General features: G+C 37.3%; 1 protein-coding gene across 4 annotated transcripts in view; it reads left to right on the forward strand.

Moving 5' to 3' along the window:
- The window catches only part of LOC122806263 (chemokine-like protein TAFA-5), a 576,893-nt gene that overhangs the window by 100,873 nt on the left and 454,055 nt on the right, over positions 1–21,965 (forward strand). The window lies entirely within an intron of this gene.

Below are 21,965 nucleotides of genomic sequence, written 5' to 3' on the forward strand. Positions count from 1 at the left end.
AGTATTGTTATTATTACAGCAGGTGTCATTACCCAGAATTACTTGCAAGGGAGAACTTTCACAGGTTAAGTGCAAGAAAATCCAAACAGTGGCAGTAGTGATATCAAAGCTGCCGTTTCACAAATAGACTTTTGTTAGGAGAAGGCCTACCTGGATATTGGACCTAGGGAAGAAGAAAAAGCAGAAATCACAAACAAAAGCAAAAGACTGGTAAAAATGACTGGGATTAGTAAGCAGCAGGGGCAGAATATCAAAACATTATGTATCTATTTATTTGTTAACCAGGTTAGAATACGAATCCACATAGGCGTTTGTTCATACTCAGTCAAGGATTGCTGTGTGTTTAAGTGACCTGCTTAGAGTCCTACAATAGGCAAATGGAGACTAAGGGAATCAAACCCTGTACTACAAGAAGCAGCTTACTGCTAGCTTATGGCTCTAATTGTCTGCAATAACTAATAAATAGAACAATGTAATAATAGATGACACACAACTTACAGAAGCTAAATCTGTCAGCATGGAAATGAGCACTTCTAAGCAAATATATATGAGTCCTGTACACAGATTAAGTCAATGTTCGTTAAACTGTAACTCGGCAACATGTAATTGCATTACATCCAATATGTAGTTTCTGAAAATACTACAGATGGAAAGAAATTATACCTTAGCAACCTATGATAGAAGTTATCACTCAAATATTTCAATACAGTGAAATAAACGCACAAAAAAATAAGCATTGTTGTGGGCTGCTCCCTTCCATTAAATACAGTCTGCAGGGTAGTATTAACACCTCTCTGCTAAACTATGGTACTAACATTGCTGCTAAACTGCAATGCGGCTGGAGCTTCGCTGTGGTGCAGTACTAACACCCCATTCTGCTAAAATGTAAAACTAATAATTCACAAAAACAGACTGAAACTTCTAGAATTTCACAACAAGCCACAAGAACTGGAACTTAGACTGGGAACAAGAGGCACAAATTTTAGTGTAAATTTATTTTCCTCTTTCGTCATTAAATTTCATCAGAAAACGATACATTGAACTGCAAAAAAAACATTCAGTTTAAAAATATCTGTAAGCCAATAGAAGGTACGTCTTCATCCCACAATTAAGTGACATCACAAACTCGGCTATTGAAGACATATACGTCTGTTAAAATGTATTTATTCAAGTGAACCCTGCGGTTCTTTAAGAAACACTTGACTACATCATTCAACCCTGGTACTTTGTCAGAGTTTAACCTGATCTGCCACAGTGCTTTTTGTTCCAACTCTGTCTTAAAATCCCCACCCTTTGTATGATGTGTTCCCTGTTACAGAACTAATAAAAGGAACTTATTATAGTTGGGACACTTCAAAGTGTGTTTAAAAAACGCGTTTCTACTATCCTTCTTTTTTATGCTATAGTAGTGCCCTTTAATCCTGGCACAGAGAACTCTGGTAGTCATCCCGATATAAAATGCAATACAATGACAACATAACCCAACGTACATCACACCTTTAGTTTTGCAGTTAAAATAACCAGACACTGGAATAGTGTGTGACAAATGTGGCAAGTTTACAAAAGGTCCCTCTAATATGTACCTACAAAAACGGTACAGCTTTCACATTTGTACTTGCCAAATGGTTTGTTTGTGTGTAAAATAGTCCTTTTCTCCATTTTGTTTCACCCTGCCAAATAATTTTAAATTACACTGGTTTTTATACACAAAATGGAGGTGGGGGCCAGCCATCTCAAAAAGGTCCTGATTACCCTCTAAAATTTTCCAGTTGTCCTGTATAATGCCTCTTATCAATCCACTGTCCAAAGTCAAGTTCAGATTGCAAAATATTTCTTTGATGGACTTGTTGAAACTTTTGAGCCACTGTAAGGAACTTGTAATATAGGTTGGTAGAGTGTCATTTGATTGCCCACGACATACTTAGCTGTACTTCTTAATTTGTCTTCATGGTAACCTCTTTCCAGAAAAAGTGAACAAATAAAATCTCTATTTCATTAATAAAATCAGTGTCTTCATTAGTCATTCGACTTACCCTAATGTATTGGCCCTTGGGTATGTTGTCTTTCATAAAATGAGGATGAAAACTTTTATAGTGTAGATAACGGTTAGTAAATGTTTTTACAGTGAGTCCTGCTTACAAATCTCTTCAGTACCTTTACCCACTCTAAAGTGACATCCAGAAAGTTAACTTTTATACCCATATCACCTAAAGTACATTTTAGGAATCCAGAACCAGAATTTAAACAGTCTATAAACTCTTTCACCTGGTTGGGGTCATGTTCTAAGATGAAAAACAAGTCATCAACAAGTCTTTTAAAAAACAAGACATTATATCTGCCCATGGTAGGCTCCAAAAATGTATGTGCCCACCATCCAACAACAATATTTGCAAATGAAGGAGTGGCTGGAGACCCCATAGCACCCCCATGTTCTGTTTATACACTTTATTATTAAACATGAAAAAAATTATTTTTCAACAGAGCATACGTCAGATCACAGCAAAAGTTGCACTTGTCATTAGAGAAGTTGGAAAATCTCCCAACATATTTTCTAACATATTCTTCTCCTGTTTCATGTGGAATACACGTAAAAAGGGATATCACATCAATGGTGAACAAAATATGTTTTTGTGGGTCAAATGAAAAAGTGTCATTAAATTTCCTGAACTGTTCCAAAAAATCCCGAGAGTCCTGTAAAAAAATAACTCATTTTACTGACTAATGGGTTTAAAAAAGAATCGACCATAAGGGAAATTCCTTCTGGGATGTAATTAGACGCTGAAACAATGGGCCTGAATAGAGGGTGGGTGAGGTCTTTTTCGACCTTTGATATTCCAAACAAAATCCCTAACTTGGGATTCTCAGTGTTGCAAAAAGAAATTTTATCTAAATTACCACAAATTCTCCGATAACATGTTAATACATCACTTGCATTGGCTGCCTGGTATTCTAAGGTATTCCTTAACATAACTTCAATAATATGAATATACTTATCTTGATCCATCACAACCAAAGCACCACCTTTGTCACTTTTCATAATTCTAGCCATACTGTTGGACTTCATTTCATTCAGAGCAGATTTGTCACTCTTAGTTAAGTTGTAATATTTACACCTGGTTTTATTGTTGTCTAACAAACTTCTAATTTGTTTTTCACAAGTATTCTCAAACAAGTCTGTACCAAAGGTGGGATGAAGCAGGATGGTTTAACATATTTACTTTCATTCTTTTCAACATCTTTCAGAATGTAATTTAAGTTCAACTGTCTTGTGTATTATTTTCAATTCTAGAATAGTGCTGGAAATATCAGCTCTACTAGTTGGAACAAAATTTAAACCCAAATTCAACACTTTATAATGCTCAGAAGTGAGGTCAAGTTTAGTCAAATTTCTAACATTATTTTTCTACGTCTTACACTCAGCTAATTGTCTGTGGATGAATCGGAAGGAATCCTTTCCTTTTTTCTGGTCATTCTGGTCCTCGGTGCCTTCCCTTCCTTTTCTGAACTTAAAAAACTTTGGGCCTTGCTCCAAGTTCCGTGGAATTACTCGGACCATCAGTGTTACTTAATTCACCCACAGGAAAAGCATTGACTGTGTTAGTTTGCAGGAAAGCGACTGCTGAAGCCCCAGTTGCTTCACTTCCTCCATTGTCAGTAGCCTCATTCTCATTTTCCATCAGGTGTTCCCTTTCAGTTCTCTTAAAGGTAATATAGACTGTTGTCCGAAGACCAGGACCGGGACCTCTCATAGCAGTGACACATGTATGGCAAACAACAAAGGTACCAAAATGCAGCCCTGATGAACTCCAGATGTGAGCAGGTGGCTACTGGAGGAATTGATTAAAAAAATTCACCCTGTAAGTGTTGCCCAAAAGTAAGAAACAAACCATTCAAGTACTATGGGTGTCAGAACACAGTAAGTTCAAAAGCACTCGATCAAGGTTTGGTTCTGATGTCATATGCCAAGGAGAAATCCCAAAAAACAAGGATGGAGTACACCTGCTGAATGCTGCATAATGCTGCATATTATGGCTGTCACCACCACCATCCTGGTAGTCTGTCTTCGTACTATAAAGCTAACAAGAGAAGGATGAAGAATTGCATGGAAACTTAATGGACATATATCCCTTACTCATTACTGATAAAGGGAAGGTTTGTGTTACACTGATGACATCATATTGTTATGCTGAACTAACACCACACTACTGCTTTGCATAGTAAATATTACAGTGCTGTGCAGTAGTACTAACACTGCATCACTGTGTGACAGTGCCATCATAGTTCTGCTGTGGTGCAGTACTAAAACTGTATCATTATGATATAGTGCTACTACTACACTGTTGAGCTCCAGTACTAAAATCATATCACTGTGCTGCAGTGCTAAGAACTTACTTATGTACTACAGTAATGAGTGTATCACTGTGCCGTAGTGCTTGTACCGCACTACTGTGCTCTGTACTAAAAGGTATTACTGTGCTGAGGTGGTAATTACTAAAACTTTACTGCTATAGTGCAAATGCTGCATTGCTTTTTTTTAGTACTAAAACTGTATCACTCTGCTAAAGTGCTAATATTGCACCTCTGTGCTAGAAGTACTAAAACTGTATTACTGAGCTGTGGTGCTAATTACTAAAACTGTACAGCTATAGTGCAAATCCCACATTGCTTTGTTTTAGTACTAAAACTGTATCACTGTGCTATAGTGTTAATATTGCACCTCTGTACAAAAAGTACTAAACTTGGATTGCTGTGCTGTAGTGCTAATACTACACTGCTCTGCTCCAGTCCTAAAATGCGTCACCTTGCTGTAGTGCTGTACAACACTGCTGTGCTGCAGTATTAAAACTATATCATTGTGATGTAGTTTTAATTCCACGCTGCTGTACTGGTATACTAAAACTGTATCACTGTGCTGTGTTACTAGTACTGCACAGCTGTGCTGCAGTACTAAAACTGTATCTCAGTAGCATTGTTTTTATGAGATGTAAATTGTGTGTGATTGTGTGTGTATGAGTAGACTTTTATGAGGGAAATGTTCTGAATAGGGCAGTTTTGTCATTATTGGTTCATGCATTTTGTTTCATTGCCTACTGGAAAAATGTTTAAACAAATTTAAAATGCACTCTCCTTAAGTCTAACAAGTGTGCTGTATTATACAAAGAATATAATTTAATAAAGTCAGGAAGGAGTATCAAAGAACACATGCATGTTTCTTGTTTTGTGTGCAAGGGCATATGATTTGAAAACAGCCCAGAGGTAATCTTTATCCACCACTGGCCAGATGCATTTTCTTTGGATGTGGTGTGGGTTTCAGTGCTGTTTCAATTAATGCGAGTTTAAAGGGCAGAGAAGTTGTAATGCCAACTTTGCCAAGTCTATTTTCATTGTGAGACAGTATTGCTTTGTTTAGCTGATATCGATTAGTGTTTGTGCATTGTGCTATAAAATGTAAAAATAAAATCCAAATAATCATTGTAGAAGTAAAGCAGTATGCACACATTAGTGTTTATGGTAAATGGTGTGAAATAGCCAGGTAATGGGACATTGGAATGGCTACAGGGGGACTCTGGTGCTATATTTTGGTTCTGTTGTGCAGTTTGCATTTGAAAGTTGGTATCCCACAATTCCATTGGGGTTATGTAATTATGTATGCAGATTTTACTTTAATCAGCGTACAGATTTTGTACCTCTTTTTCATGGGCCTTGTCCAGATTTTTGATGTTTCCAGATTGAGAGGTATGCTTCTGTACTGTAGTAATAAAACCATATCACTATGTTATAGTGCTTATACCACGCCACTGTGCTGCTGTACTAAAAAAGTATTATGGTGCTGTGGTGCTAATTACTAAAACTGTAGAGCTATAGTGCAGATATCCATGGATTTATTTTAGTAGCAAAACTGTATCACTGTACTGTAGTGCTTATACCACACTACTGTGCATCTCTACTAAAACTGTATTGCTGTGCTGTGGTGCTAATCCCTAAAACTTTACAGCTGTAGTGCAGATACCGCATTGCTTTGTTTTAGTATTAAACCATGTCACTGAGCTGTAGTCCTAATACTGCACCTCTGTGCTAGAAGTACTAAAATTGGATTGCTCTGCTGTAGTGCTAAAACTACACTGCTCTGCTCCAGTCCTAAACATGTATCACCTTACTGTATTGCTGTACAACACTGCTGTGCTGCAGTAGTAAAACTATATCACTGTGCTGTAGTTCTACTTCCACAGCACTGTACTAAACCTGTGTCACTGTGCTGTGTTAATAGCACTACACTGCTGTGTTGCAGTACTAAAACTGTACAGCTGAAGTGCTAATACCACATTGCTGTTTTGCAATGCTAAAACTATCATTGTGCTTTAGTGTTAATACCACACTGCTGTGTTGTGGTAGTAAAACTGTATATAGCACTACACTTTGCTGTAGTTCTACATCACATTGCTGTATTGCAGTGCTAAAACTGTATCACTGTGCTGGGGTGTTACTGCCACAGTAAGTACTAAAACTTTATAGCTGTAGTGGTAATACTACATTGCTTTGCTGCAGTAACAAACCTGTATTATTATGCTGTGTGTTAATACCACACTCCTGTGCTTTACTGATGATAACACACAGCATAATGACATGCTGCTGTTAAGCAATATGCCTAGAAAGAGAACACAGTCAAACCAAAAAGTGTTTGGAGAGCAAGTGGAAATCACTGAGCAACACTGTTTGTTTTATATAAATAGGCATAAAGCATAGCGCAGAGGAACAGCACATAGTGCTATGAGGAAAAATAACACAGAGAAGGTATAAGTAAGAGCAGCAACAGATGAGTACCTCAAACAACAAACAAAGCAAAGCAGAAAGATTGATGCCCGCAGGCAAGAAGGATAATCACAGCGAACCATGGAGGAACAGAATGTTAGACAGTAGAACACCCGAAGAGAGGGATGAGCACAGAGAGCATAACTTGGGGTGTCATTTGCAGAGTGGGGTGTCACAGAATGCAAACTACGCACTACACCATGCAAGGGAAGAACAACCAGTTATTCAAGTAAAAGAAGCAAGTACAGTATTGCATGACAGTAAAGTTGTGAGGCCATAAACAGCAGCACAGTGTGTACCACACCACATGAGGGCAACAAAGTGTGGATTGCCTTCTGTAGGAAGACCACAGAATGTACTAGTACAAAGCAGCAGTGTGGAGTGCTGACCACAGAGAAACCACAGACTGCACCAGTGCTGGCCAGCAAAATGTCGAATGATCTCCACGTGGAGACCAGAGATTACAACTATGCTGAGTAGCACAGTGTACTGTGCTTTCTTCACAATGTCAGCACCGTGCACTAATCCTGAGCTGTAGAGTAATACGTGCCATCCACAGCGAGACCACAGAGTGCACCTTTACCAAGCAGGATAGTGTGCAATGCTGTCTGTAGGGAAACCACAGAGCACACCAGGGCAGGGCAGCACAGTGTGCTGTGCTGTCCACAGGGAGACCGCAGTTTGCAACTGTGCAGAGCAGCACAGCAGACAGAGTCTTATGGTTTTGTTGTGATTTACCTAGAGAGTGTCACCTTTGCATGCACTGCCAGTGTTAGGGAGCACATGCTGCAAATGCAGACTGAATAACAAAGACGTGCATGTAACACACAGTGTTTGGCATGAAGGGAGAGAGCACAGGGAATAGACACACAGATGTGACAGAGAAGACAATTTTAGTATGGAGAAAGCAGAACTCACTCAGAGCATACTAGTATAAAATCTGAAGGACATGAAAATTTTATTTCCAAGATGGCAAGGGAAAAGACTGCCTTACATACCTTGTCCAAATTTTTGGACATACAGCCTAGTGTTTTACTGGTAATATTTCAGCTTTACAGCACCATAGTCTGTAGTTCATTTATGGCCTTTATTTACTGTGTGGAATTTTGCTTGTTCTCACCATGTCTGAGTACAGGTATTGCCAGGAATTTACAAACTATACTCAGTGTTGTCTAGTAGTAATCACCCAAGTCTACAATGTGCCATCCTAAGGTCTTGTCAGTCAGCCAACCAGCAGTGGGATAGTTTGCATCATTCTTCAAATCCAGGAATTCTTTACCTTATCTTAACATGCACAACTATGTTTTGGTAACAGTACAGCAATATAACAAAACTCAGTTTAATAATTATTTTAACAATACTTTGATGAGCTTTCAGGGCTTGCCAAAGTGCAATCAGTCACACACAATACAAGGAAGTGGCAAACTTCTACACTGCCCTATTATATTACATTTAGAAATAAAATCTGTAATATTTTTTATGCAGTATAATATGAAGCAGTAAAAGCATTTGCATAATTAATTTCACTGTGATTTGCACTTCCAGCCTTCGATTCGATCAGGTGTTACATTTTGCTTACTTATTTGTTTCAGTATTTGTGTCATTTTCCTATATTTTGGACCTCGTCACCAAAACAGTCTTTTGTATGCCTTTCTCACCTCATAGTTCACCAGTCAATGGCTGTAGCCATAGAAATAGGTTCATAGGAGGTTACTAGACTAATGGCCCTAGAGCCTTTACAAGCCTAGCCATATTTATCCCGCTTTGCCCCAGTTGTTGGTGGTTAGGTGACTGAAGTTTGCACGGGTAAGGGTCTATGGTAGTTAACACCGACTTCCTCTGTCCAGGAGGGACATGGGCACCAGCCGAGGAGTGAATTCGCGGTCACCCATCTGTTGATCTAGGTTGTGTTTGAAGAGGGTCAGGGAGGAGCTTTGTTTCACATGAATTGGAAGGTTGTTAGAGAAGAGGCAGACTTTGGGAGATGTATCTTTCTGTCCAGCATGACCTGTTCATGTTAGAGGCTAGGTTAAGATCTCTGGAGTGAGTGACCCTCCTGCAGTTTGATTTACGAATATGTAGCATTTCCATCAGGCCTAGGTCAGAGACTGTCCTGTAAGCTAGGCACTGGCCACCCCTTAGTAACCTGTAGGAGGCAGAATACAATGACAGGACTTTGTTTTTCCACATAAGACTTGTTTTGTATACCCTGCAATTTCTTGGTGAGAAACCTCTGTGGTCTCTCCAGTTGTTACTGGTGTCTGGTGAGGCACATGCAGACGGGAGGTTTGTACTCATTTATTAGTCTGATGAGTACCAAGTATAATGGAATTATAACATCCTTCGATCTAGATGTGATGCCTTTACTTATAAGATGTGCGGCATAGGAGGATTTCCTTACCACTGTGGATACACGGTGGTCAAAGCTTGGGTTGCTATCAACCTGAGTACCCAGATCAGGTACCACTAGGTCTACACTTAGGGGGTGCTGTCTATAATGTAATTAGCAGGGATGTCTGTTTCCCAAAGGAAATAAAAATGCATTTTTTTGTATTCAGCTTTAATCCATAGCTTTGGCACCAATCATTTGTCTGCAGTATATTAACGTTGTTGGAGGACTCGATGATTGCTATCAATTTGCAGTTGTCAGCAAACTTGGTCAGCTACAGGCCATCCAAGTTTGCCTGGACGTCTGAGAAATAAATTCCAAACAGTAAAGGGCCCAGCAGAGAATCCTGTGGTATGCCACTGGTGACTGGTGTTTTGCTAGAGGTGAAGTCACCACTTTGACAGTATGTGTCCTGTCGATGAGCCAGTTTGCTACCCATCTGGTAATGTTGGGGTTAGTTCCCAATTGAGAGAGTTTTTCAATAATACCTGAGTGGGGATTGTATCAAATGCCTTGGATAGGTCAAGATTGGTGGCTTCCACTGTCTTTCCCTTGTTCAGGGCCTTGGCGACTTTCTTGAAGAAGTCAACCATGTTTAGCAGGCATGATCTACCTTCTAACAAATCCGAGCTGGTTAAATATGAATATGTCTGAGGTGACCCATTATCCTAGGCCATTTGGCAGATATTTGCTTTGATCTCTTCCCCACCTGATGTGGTCTTATATGCACCTGCCAAGGCAGTGCCTGTAGTGCTGGCCGGATAGATTCATGTTTCCCTGAGCTTGCCACTTATTAGCTACAGAACTACGCACTGCTTGGCAAACATTTATGTATGCTGCCATCTCCGTGCCTTCTTGGACACCTGACATCTGTCTTGGATTTATCTAATTGACTTAAATTCACTTCATACATATTATCAGCTTGATGGTAAGATGGAGACATTGAGGAGCCAATCCATGGACAGTCACATGCTTTACTATCATGACAGTAGCTTTACTATCATGATAGTAACTTGATGTCCAAAGTGCTTAGCTGTATAAGATTATTTAAGTATACATTGCATTATATAATATCTCCCTTACTTATACATTATTCTTTGTATAAGTGAAAGCATTTAGTTTAACTGTCTACACCATGCTATTCTTTGCACATTAAGGGTGTCACATAAGATACATACAGTAATATGAAGTTGATACAGCCATATAGAAACAGCAATGCCATAAGTAACCTACAGTAAGAAATTGCAGTGATTAGATAGCAGCTATGTAACTTTGTTATTACAGCATGTAACAAAGCAGTCCCATCTGGATATCTTTCTAATCAATCTGCCAGTCCCAGTTACTTTACAGTCACTAGTTGATGCCGTCATAGAAGGTTTAGCAACCATAGCTTCATAGGTTCATATCTGATAAATTGTCAGCATCAAGTACGACAGTATTCTTCATTCGTGTAGAAGTGTTTGGTAATATAGTGTTACAGTCAGGATGAGTGTACCTCTCAAGAATAGTCTTAGCGAGGCAACAGTGACACTTTCTGGCTTGAATCGTCTCTTATTAGGAATTTCACAAATATATCGTTGTTTAGAGATAAGAATAATGCAGTCCTGTAAAAGTGCTTTCTGTCATATTTAAGACTTTGACCTTCCTTTGGGTTAAGAATGTTGGACTTTGGTGCATCTGCATGACCAGTCATATTTGTAATGACCTATCGTATTTGTAATGGAGCATTTTTCTACTCGGAAGACGCTAGAGAGCAGTCTTGTTTGGTTGTGGCAGCATGTTTTTCATGATATTTTTTGGTTCCCTATGAAACCTCAACTCTTTTGCAACTAGTACACACAGTACTGATCACAACAGATTGGAAACAGTCGATTGCACATCCCATCTGAGTTCACTAAGTCAACAAAAGACTGTGTTTTTGCAGGGAGCAAGCCCCCCTACCTCACCCAGTGTGGGAAGCTTTGCACAAACACCCCCTGCACACCTGTTGACCATCTGTTTAATTGACCAAATGCAGTCATTTGAACAGATCTCGATGGACCACATATAAGTTAGACCAAATGCAGGACTCCCATAGATGTGTGTGTGTGTGTGTGTGTGTGTGTATATGTGTGATATATATATATATATATATATATATATATATATATATATATATATATATATATATATATATATATATGTGTGTGTGTGTATATATTATTTTGTAACAGCCACATTCACACGACTGAGTCATGTTTTAGTTTATAGAGCTAAGACATTTGGAGGAAACTGTTGCATCGTAGATTAGTTGGCAGCTGCAGCAGGCTGCTGCTATGCTGCTTGTGTATGAACTCATCACTTCGGGTATGGTAGCAAGAGAGTAGGCAGCTAAATATAGCAGTCCAGGATTATCACTAAAAGGGAAAGAAAAGCTCGTAATTCCTTGAACGATTAAATAGACAAGATGTCCCTAAATATATCATCCAGTATTGAGGAAAAAGCCCTCAAAAGAGAAAAAAAGAATGGTTATTAAGTCAGCAGTAGAAAATGTGGTCACATGATGAGAAACTCAGCAAAATATGACAGACGTTAAAGAAACTGGTGCAGTTTTGCAAGAAGTAAAGAATGACCAAATGTATACGGAGATCTTTAAAATTAGTGGCTGCCTAAGACCATATTGCCTCAAACAGAAAAATGCAGGAGATTGAAGACTGACAGTGCACTTATGTGAACTTAAGGTTCTGCTATTCAGGGAGAAAGAGATGAGAGACAAATGCCAAATAATAAAGCACATCAAGAAGAAATACTGGAAAACCTACTGTAGCACTTAGAGAGAGATCCTGCAGAGAAAATAAAAGATTCATTGCTATTTCTGAATGAACAGAAGAAAAAAACTATGGAGACTTTATGAAAATATACTTCCAAGAATGGACCAATACATCATATGGGAAGCTCACAGAGTCCAGTGTAATCTTGTAATGCGTCAAGAAAACGGCCAAGTCCAATGCTGTTAAAATTTCAACCTTATGTCCAAAAAGTGGAAATTTTATCCATTCTCTGGAAGAAGGGTACTGTTTAGAAAGGTGGAGCGGAGACATGAGAGTATATTAAGACAAAGGGTATCTACTACAGACACATGGAGTAAGAGAAATGCATTTGTTCCAGTAATTAAAAAGTACAAATACATGAACTTGCAGTTTAAACTTTTATATCCAGCTATATTCTGAGTCTTTTCTCCAACAGATCTCAAGATGCACCCTGACCTCAAATAAGCTTGGGAAGATTTTTAAATAAAAGAAAAGAAGTACTTGGGGAAAAAAAACAGGGCTAAGCAGCTGAATCTGTCCACCAGCAAAAGAATAGCAATAAAGCTATTTCCTGGAGTCTACTTCTCTTGATCGACTTTTGAAAATTTCGAACTTCAGATGGTTGGGGCCATGTGTTCGATATTTCAAAAAGTAGAATGCATCATACTGAGATGGCTGTACAGTGGGGATCCCGGAATGTGCCCTTTTCCCCACTGTAGTGCTGTCTCAGAGTTGATATATATAATTAAGGAGGGTGGGGGGGGTCAAAAGGGGCTTGCTGTTTTGCAGAAATGCTGTTTTTGTACTATATTGTTGATTGTACTGTGGTAGCGTTGTCGCCTCACAGTAAGACGCTGTCTGGTTCGATTCTCAGCTAGAGCGCCTTCTGCGTGGAGACATGCGTGAATGGGCGTACCTTCGTTGAAGGTTGTGCGTCAGGCCTGGCAAGCCGGTACGTAAAAATCAACTGCCAGTCATTAGCGGACCGGAGTTCCGCTGTGGCGACCCCTAACCTGGAAAAGCCGAAAGACACAAACAAACTATATTGTTGATTTTAGACTTTTTAAAATGTTAATCACATGGTCTTGATCATGTAAAATTTGACATTTTCTGAAGGTGATCAAGTAAAATAGATCCATTTTCTGTATTCAAAAAAAATGATGGATACAGCAAAAAGAGTTGAAGGAATTTACAGAAAGAAAAAGCAGGCATGCTAATGTAGATGAAATAGAAGCACTCAAGGAAGACAGCATATAGGCCCAGATTCAGTAAAGCCTACACTACGTGTACACAATATGTATTCAAGAACACTTTTATCGCATATTTTTTGCGTTCTCTAGTCGCTCAGAAAGATTGCACTAAGTGTACATGCAGTCTACATGTTGTGGTAACCTTTATAAATCCCTATCAATATTTAAAGCTGCAAAAATATCAGTAGGAGAAATAAAATTAGGAGGAAAAAGGTATGAGTTATGTCTGTGTTGTCTTTTCACTTGGAACGGTGTACACTTAGTGTAGGCGTTATTGAATCTCAGGGATAGACTTTAAAGCTGGAAGTATTCACACTGAACATATAAACTGACAGGAAGGGCATTTAGGATATTTACATGTGGCGCTGCGGTAGCGTTGTCGCCTCACAGTTAGATGTTGCCCGTTCGATTCTCAGAGCGTCTTCTGTGTGGCAACATGCGTGAATGGGCATTCCTTTGTTGAAGGTTGTGCGTTAGGCCCTGCAAGCCAGTACGTAAAAATCTACTGCCAATCATTAACGGATGGGAGTTCCACTGTGGCGACCCCTAACCGGGAAAAGCCGAAAGACACAAACAAACATGTGCTTATAAATCATTTATTTTTAAAGGCAATAGAAATCAATTTTTAAGTAAAAATTTTTCTGTGAATTTATGCCATGCCATACACTGACATAGAATCTAGAATGCAAAATGCACAGAGGCAGGAACTGTGTGTGTGTGTGTGTGTGTGTGTGTGTGTGTGTGTGTGTGTGTGTGTGTGTGTGTGTGTGTGTGTTGGGGGGAAGGAGAGTGACCTATATGCAATAGAAAGGAAGACTTAATGTATTTTTTTACTCTCTAGCTGTGTCATGTTATGAATGTATATAATTTTTTTTGAGAATTTTCTCTTCAAAACATCTTCTAGGATGTTGTAAATCCATTACAGGCTTGAGTTAGTAAATTGTGTTGTTTGTCCATATACTTGAATGATTGCATCTACATTCATCAGTACAGGCAGGGAGGAGCTTTCAGTCAGAGGAGGTGGTCTGGTAGGCTAAGAACTATTAAGAGAAGAAGACTGAATATCAAACTTATATTAGAAAGAACTGATAGTTGGAGCAGGGTAGACGATAACTGAGCAGTCTACATACTAAACAAGTCTGACCTTCATTAGATAAGCAGTTGCATGTGACTGGTCATGGTTCTTAAAGGGGAAATGGCTATGCTGCCTAAAGCGTAGGGTAATTGAGATAAAATCACCACAAATAAATGGAAAATATCTTAATATTGTAGTGCATAGTAATATAATCACAGTGTAAAGCAAGGAAAGTATAAAAATATAACCAGTAAACAAGTGGAAAACCTGAATATGTACAAAAACTCTAGTTGAAGGCCACCTCTTTTAAGTATCCTTCAATTTTATTACACAAATGCGCACTGAAATCATAAAATACATTGCATCAACAGACTTGGCGCTTTCATTTACTAACCTGGAAACATCATCAGTCTCAACTTTTTCTTCCCACTTTGTCATTTAAATAGATCCAACACCTACATCATTGGTCATAAATTAGTTGAACTTCCTTTTAAAAAAAAAATAAACTTTACTTAAAAGCACTTTACATATTTAATTTTATATATTTTGTTAACACCTTATATAATAATGTAAAAATATATAAAAATATGTAAAAAAAAAAATATATATATATATATATATATATATATATATATATATATGTGTGTGTAATTATATATATATATGAGTCAAGTTATACACACATACAAAGTGAATACATACAATAAAAATTTCAAAAAATAACTACCTTTAATAAAATTCCATACTTAGTGTTTATATACCTATGTTGTATTTATTTATTAGTTTAATATCTGTTTGCTCTAATTTTAAGTACTGGTACTAGTGAAATATGGTCATTGAGTCCCGGTGGCTTACAAGTGCCTAGCTGCAATTGTCATATTAACTCTCTTAATTCCAATTGTGCTTCCCAATCCCCACCTCTTTCATTTATTTTAACCTACTCAATGACCCAAAACTTAAAATCAACTTGAAAACATGATGCTGTATGTCTAAAAAGGGCATTAATTTCTTCTTTCTATTAATGTCGTACATGTGCTCATATACCCTCTGTTTCAAGCTCTGCTCTGTCTTCCCTATATAATATGAATCATATGTTGTGCATTTTGCTAAATATATAATATCCTTCGACTGACAATTATAATATCCCTTTGGGTAGAATGACATATTAATACACTCTAATTCTGAAGTCCCTTGGTTATATACAAAAGGACATTGCGGACACCTGCTGCGTTTATACGTATCTGCCTTACTCTTACTTCCATTATCCCGTCCTTTTTCAAAAATTTCTTTCAAGTTCCTATTTTTCCTGTACCCAAATTTCAAATTTTTGGAGAAAATCTTTAAACTGTTAGGTATTGCTGAGAATAAGGTCCAGTTTTTATGTATGCTGTTCTTTATTCCCCTTGTGTCTTGATTACAAGTTAACACCATATAAATGTCTCCTGTCTCATTTTTCTCATTTTCCTTTTCACTTTGATGGTTTCCTAATAGTTCTAAACCATTGCTTTGTCCATTCATTAATGATGGTATATATTTCTTGTTCCATCCTTTCAGTACTTCTTCCTTAACACTTTCTGTAATATCCACAGGGTAACCGCTTTCTTGAAATAAACTTTGTATGTAGTTTCACTCTACCTTAGTATCCTCTTCTTCAGATGTCATACCATTTAAATGGCAAAGTGGGAAGAAAAAGTTGACTCTGATGATGTTTCCGGGTTAGGAAATGAAAGCGCCAAGTCCGTTGATGCAATGTATTTTATGATTTCAGTGTGCCTTTGTGTAATAAGATTGAAGGATATTTAAAAATATAAAAATATCTCAGAAAAGAATATATAAAAGAATCCTTATAAAGATGAAAACAGACTATTAAAATTCTTTGCAGTTTTAGCCTGGAGACATAAGGAATGTCTACTGCTAAAAACAGAAAAGGCCACGTTCGTCTACTGCTAAAAATCGAAAAGACCACGTTCGGTGCTTTTTTATTTTTCTTTTCTTTCCTTTGTGGTGTTTAAGGTGAGTGTAAGATCAAATGAAGGAAGATTACAGAGAGCACAGTATATTGTATACAGTTTTACTAATCTTGTTGGAGAAAGGAGAGGAGATTATAAATCTTTGCGTTTGTGTGATAGGAATGTAATGCTAAGAAACCTGGTAAATATGAGCAAAAGTGTTTGAAGAGGGGAACTTTTTTTTCACCTAAGGGAGTAGAAAAAATTTTATACTTGGTGTTAAGACAATGTAAATGATTTAGAAGTTTAGAAATAAAATAGGTTAAGCATTGAATGAACATACTTGTATGAAATGTTCGTGGTTTAGTATACAGAAGGATATTAGACACTATACTAAGATACTCAGAAAAAAGTATGGCAGTTGTAATACTGCAGGAAGTGCACCTCAATAAAAGACAATATGAAAAATGTAGTTAAAAGGCAGAATGGACGTATACTATGCAGGACTTGAAGGGGAAGGGAAAAGAGGGTGCTTTTTACTGATAAAGAAGTCAAGTGGAACAAAGGCTAAGGAAGGTAAAAAAGATAGACTAAGAAGATATGTGGAGATTAATGGATTCTGGAAAGGAGGAAAAATAACTGTGGCTTCATTATATCTACCCCCCAAGTAAAACAGATAATGTTAAACCGATCATGTGGAATATTATGGTCTTCCAACAAGGAATCATGAAAACAGGAGGAGACCATAATATGTCAGAATGAAAACTGAGGGCCAAGGAGAGTTCATATCCCCTTAGAAGGAAGATACTTGGAGAAATGTATACACACACACACACACATATATATATATATATATATATATATATATATATATATATATATATACATATATAAATGTGTGTGTGTATATGTATATATACACGTGTGTGTGTGTGTACTTTTGGGTTAATTGATATAAAGAAAGAAAACAAGAATCGAATACACCAGAAAATAAAAATAGTAATATTAGACCATGTACTTCTGCAATCCACATTGAAGGAAGAATGGAAGGTCTGCTTGGAGAAGCATTGGCCTTTCCCATCTCATCTGTTAAAAGGAGAACATTTGCAGAATGGCTCGATAAACTAGAAGAAGTCTTAGAAGACTTGATATCTACTGATCAAGAACTTGCTTTGGTCTGTGATGCCAACAAAACAACAATGTTGGTAAAGCAGAAAGTCAGAAAAATGTGGGCAGATAAGTGAAGCACATACCCTAAGGCTATACGAAAACTTAAAAGGCTATAGCACCAGAAAATACTAGAAGAGGTAGAAGCAGTGGAAGAACAAAGTAAAGAATCAAAACAGTCTTTGAGCAACTACTTAAACTTTGAGTGAATATGGAACTAAAGCCATGGAGCAAACCTTTTTAAGTAATTCTAAAACAACTAAATCCAACCACAAAGAATAAGGCAGCAAAAGCAGAGAGAATGATTACCAAAATTAGAAATCATGGTGCATGGAGGCCAGTAGTAAATCCAAGAGAAATAAGGAAAGTAATGACAAATTCTGTAGCACATTATACTTGCAGGGCATAGATGTGGAGGTAAATAAATCACAAATGAGAAGCTGTCTCAAAAAAAAAACTGAGCTTATGCAAACTAGAGAGTAATAAAATATAATTTTAATGGCTAAAATACAAGAAGATGAAATCTGGGTGCCCATAAAAACTTACAATACTGGAAAGCCTCCAGGATCTAGTGGAATCCCAGGAGAATTTTGGAAAAGGAAAAAAAGGCAAAATACTGAGAAACTATTTAGCACAGTATTGTGATGGGGGAGATGTAGCCCACTCCTGGCTAAGCCAGTAGCGGTAGTTGTACCAATGGAGGGAAAAGACATGACAGACCCTGGATCCTCTCATTCCATCTCAGTTTTAAATCACAATTTTAAGGTATTCATGACAATGTTAGCTAAATGAGTAGCATGATTACTACAAGACTTAAAAGGGCTACATCCATGTCGTTTTGTGGAAGGAAGGAAGACAAACATTGGACAACGTAAATAGGACTTTAATGATCCAAAAAGAAGCGATGGACAACAAAAGAAGATTAATGCTAATAAGCTTAGATACAGAAAAAGACTTTGCCAGAGTCAGGTGGAGATTATGAAAGTGACCTTAAACATCTGGCTTTCCAAATGAAAGGATAAAGCTAATATTTGACATGTATGATGGTTTATTGCAAACATAAAATGTGGATGAGGGATATCGGATCCAGAAGAGCTTTCCAGGGGGACAAGACAGCGCTGTCCCCTCTTGACTTTATTTGCTCTGTACCTGGAACCTTTAGCAAGTGATGTAAGGCTGTCAGAATTAGCAGAATATAACTGAAAAATCATGAAAGAGAAATGGCCCTATTTACACATGATATAAAATTAGACATAAATCCAGGGCATAAGCTGGATGTCTTTAATAGAATTGCTGGATGTGAAAGTGAATCAAAATCAATTGTGATAAGCTATACATCTGCACACAAATTAGTGCAAAATTATCCCTTCCTGTGGGGGTCCGGAAAAAATTAGGTATTTTTGGAATTTGGCTAGAAAACATGTGCAACAGGCTGCTAAGGAAATGTGGAGGGGAAACAGTAACAAAAACAGTAAAATAAGAAAATGGAAAATTATGTTTATGTATGAAGGTAATAAAACATTGACAGTAAAGGCGATCCTAGTATGCCTAATATTCTGTGTAGGGCAAGCATACTTTTACCAGCTTGAAGAAACAGTATGGCATAAAATTAAGAAAAAAGTAAAGGATTTTTTTGGCACAACAACAAAGAGTGAGAATACAATGGAGCAAATTGTTGCTGCCAAAGAAGAAAGGAGGACTGTATCTCACAGACTTAGAGGCCTATTTTACAGCCATACAACTTCCAGTGTTGTACTTGTTACAAGTCCAGACCTCCTTAAGGATCTGCATCCAAAATCCCAGTCTATCTGTGCTCCCTGCACTTCCTCCTTGTTTTGCCATCAACCCTTTCCACTTTGAATTATAGCTTTTTGCTTGTGCTACGTATAGGAGCCTTAACTGTACTGTATCAGGTAATCCCAAGCCACCTTGTTCTATTGGAAGAATCAGCTTATTCCACTTGACTGTTGCTGTCTTCCCATCCCAGATAAAATCCTTCAGCTCTTTATTAATTGCTATCCACAACTTCTCTTCTGGTCAATAGAAATATGCCTGACCTGTGTATAAAACTAAAGGGACCAAAATGATTTTAACTGTTTATATCCAGAAAACAGAGCTTCTGATTTCCCAGTTTTTGCATTATCTTTTGTTAGTCTCTTTCCATATATCCTTAACTGCCACAACTGACTCCTTTTTAATCCATACTCTTAAATACTTCATTTTATCATTTCCCCATAAATATGGATATTGCTGAACCAATTTGTATGTAGTTACATAGTTTACAGTGATTACCTCTGTTTTAGTTTTGTATCCGAAAAGACTTGAAACGGTCTCAAAATGTTCCACAACACTGAGATGTCCTTTTCTTGTTTTATCAGGAATAAAATAATATCTGGAAATAAAGCCAGCTTTTCCTGATTACCACACTGATTATATTCTTGAATTTCTGACTCCATTATTTTATTAGTGGTTCTAAGTATAATGCATATAACAAAGGGGAAAGAGGACACCCCTGTCTGGTTCCTTTGCTCAAACAGAAATTATCAGAAAGGGACCCACCTACTTTAATTTTCCTCTCTGATCCCTCTTAAATCCTCCTAATCAACCTTATAATTTTTATCAAGAAATGCAGATGCTTCCATTGCCTTGCTCATAAAATCCTAGCTTACTCTTTTGAATGCTTTCTCTGTAATAAGCCCCACCAAAAACAGTGGTTATTTTCTCATATTCTACTTCCCTCTGGATCATTGTTCTTTTAATGTTGTCAGATGTTTACCTGCCCTCCACAAAACCACATTGATCCATAGCTGTCAGTTTTGGCATCACCTTTAACATTCTTTTACCCATTATAGACATAAAACACTTTATAATCATGGTTTAAAATTGAAATGGGCCTATATGAAGCTGGATCTGATGGTTCTTTACCCACTGAAGGTATTCGTTACCACCACTTTCGTCCAGGATGTTGGTACTTCACCTCTTAAAACACTGTTAAACAAAACCTTCCAGACCTTTATCAGTTTTTTCCTACTAGCTGCCAAACTTCCACAGGAATACCAGCTATTCTCGGGGACTTTCCTGTAGATTGGTTGGTTATTCATCACCATTTTTATCTCATCTCCTCCTATCCTGCTAGTAATTGAGCTTCATCTCCCTTTAACCTTGGCATATTTAATTCTTCCATAAACATTTCTGTTAGTAACTTTTCTTGATTTCCATATTTCTCTGTTTATACTGATTTTCATAAAATCTCCAAAATATTTCTAGTACCTGTACTGTATCTCTTGTTGTCGTCCTTGTTATAGGCTCCTTAAGCTTGGTAATTCCTTATTTTCTGTTTAGCATTCTGCAATTGCTCTGCTTCTTGTCCTGTGAGATTCCCCCTATTCTATAATACTTTAACCTTTGTCAGTCCCCCTAAATAATTCTTGTTACTTTTTAACCATATCTCTCTTATTTCTACCCTGTTTTTAAACTCCACTTTAATTTTATCCCACTCCCTAGCTATATTTTCAGAAGAATTTTCTTTCTTCTCTAATAACTCCCAAATCACTTCCACTACCCATTCCTTAAATTCCTCTCTTTTCAGCAGATAGGGTGGAAAGCACCAGTGTCTCATTTTTATTTCATTAACCTGCATTTTTATTGTAGTTATTACTAGCACGTGATCTGAAATAGTTATAAGATGTGTATCACAATTTTTAATTAAATGCACATGTTCACGTAACATATAAATTCTGTCTAGCCTAGCCCAGTTTTTGACTATTGGGGAATAATACGTAAATTCACTCCAGACTCCTACTACTAAATTCACATCTTCCATGCCAAATATTTTGATAAATTTCTTCAAAAACCTACCCTATTTGGTTATATTATCCCTTCTGGGCCCCCCAGATGCATCTTTACCATTGCAAATCAAATTCCATTCCCCACCTATAAGTAATATTCCTTGCTGAAAGCTGATTATTTCTCCCAGAACTTTCTTAAGCTCCATTATAGCAGTTTTAGGTGTAATGTAAAGACATGCCAGTGTAATCCTTCTCCCTTGCCGGTAGTCCCTTACTAGTAGAAATCTACCATTATCTTTTTTTTCACTTCTGTCACTATTGGAGCTCCTCTTGCAATTAATATAAGTACTTCCATTTTCCTTTGACCCAGATATTCTGCTGAATAATCATCCTGAAATCCTTTCTTTATCAAATTCATGTGCTCACTTCTTCCCCAAACTGTCTCCTGTAACATAGCTATTTACACTCTTTTTTTGTATATATTGTTGACACCATTTACATTTAAAAATAATATAGAAAGTGTTTTTATTATCTTAAGACATTATTATTCCCATCTGTTATGTGTAACAGGTTTTTTAAATTATTAGGTTCCAACTTTTGTATGACATGCATAAACTAATGTTTGGGAGATGAATCTTTTATACAGTTGTTCCTTGTCATATCCATTTCAACCTATGTCACATCTTACAGAAATTTTTATTTTAGTGAAAGCCCTCAAACAAAAAAACAACCCCCCCACAGAACACCC

This window comes from Protopterus annectens, chromosome 7.part0 (genome assembly GCF_019279795.1).
Source record: "Protopterus annectens isolate FY-2018-M chromosome 7.part0, PAN1.0, whole genome shotgun sequence".
In the NCBI taxonomy this organism is placed as follows: domain Eukaryota; kingdom Metazoa; phylum Chordata; order Ceratodontiformes; family Protopteridae; genus Protopterus; species Protopterus annectens.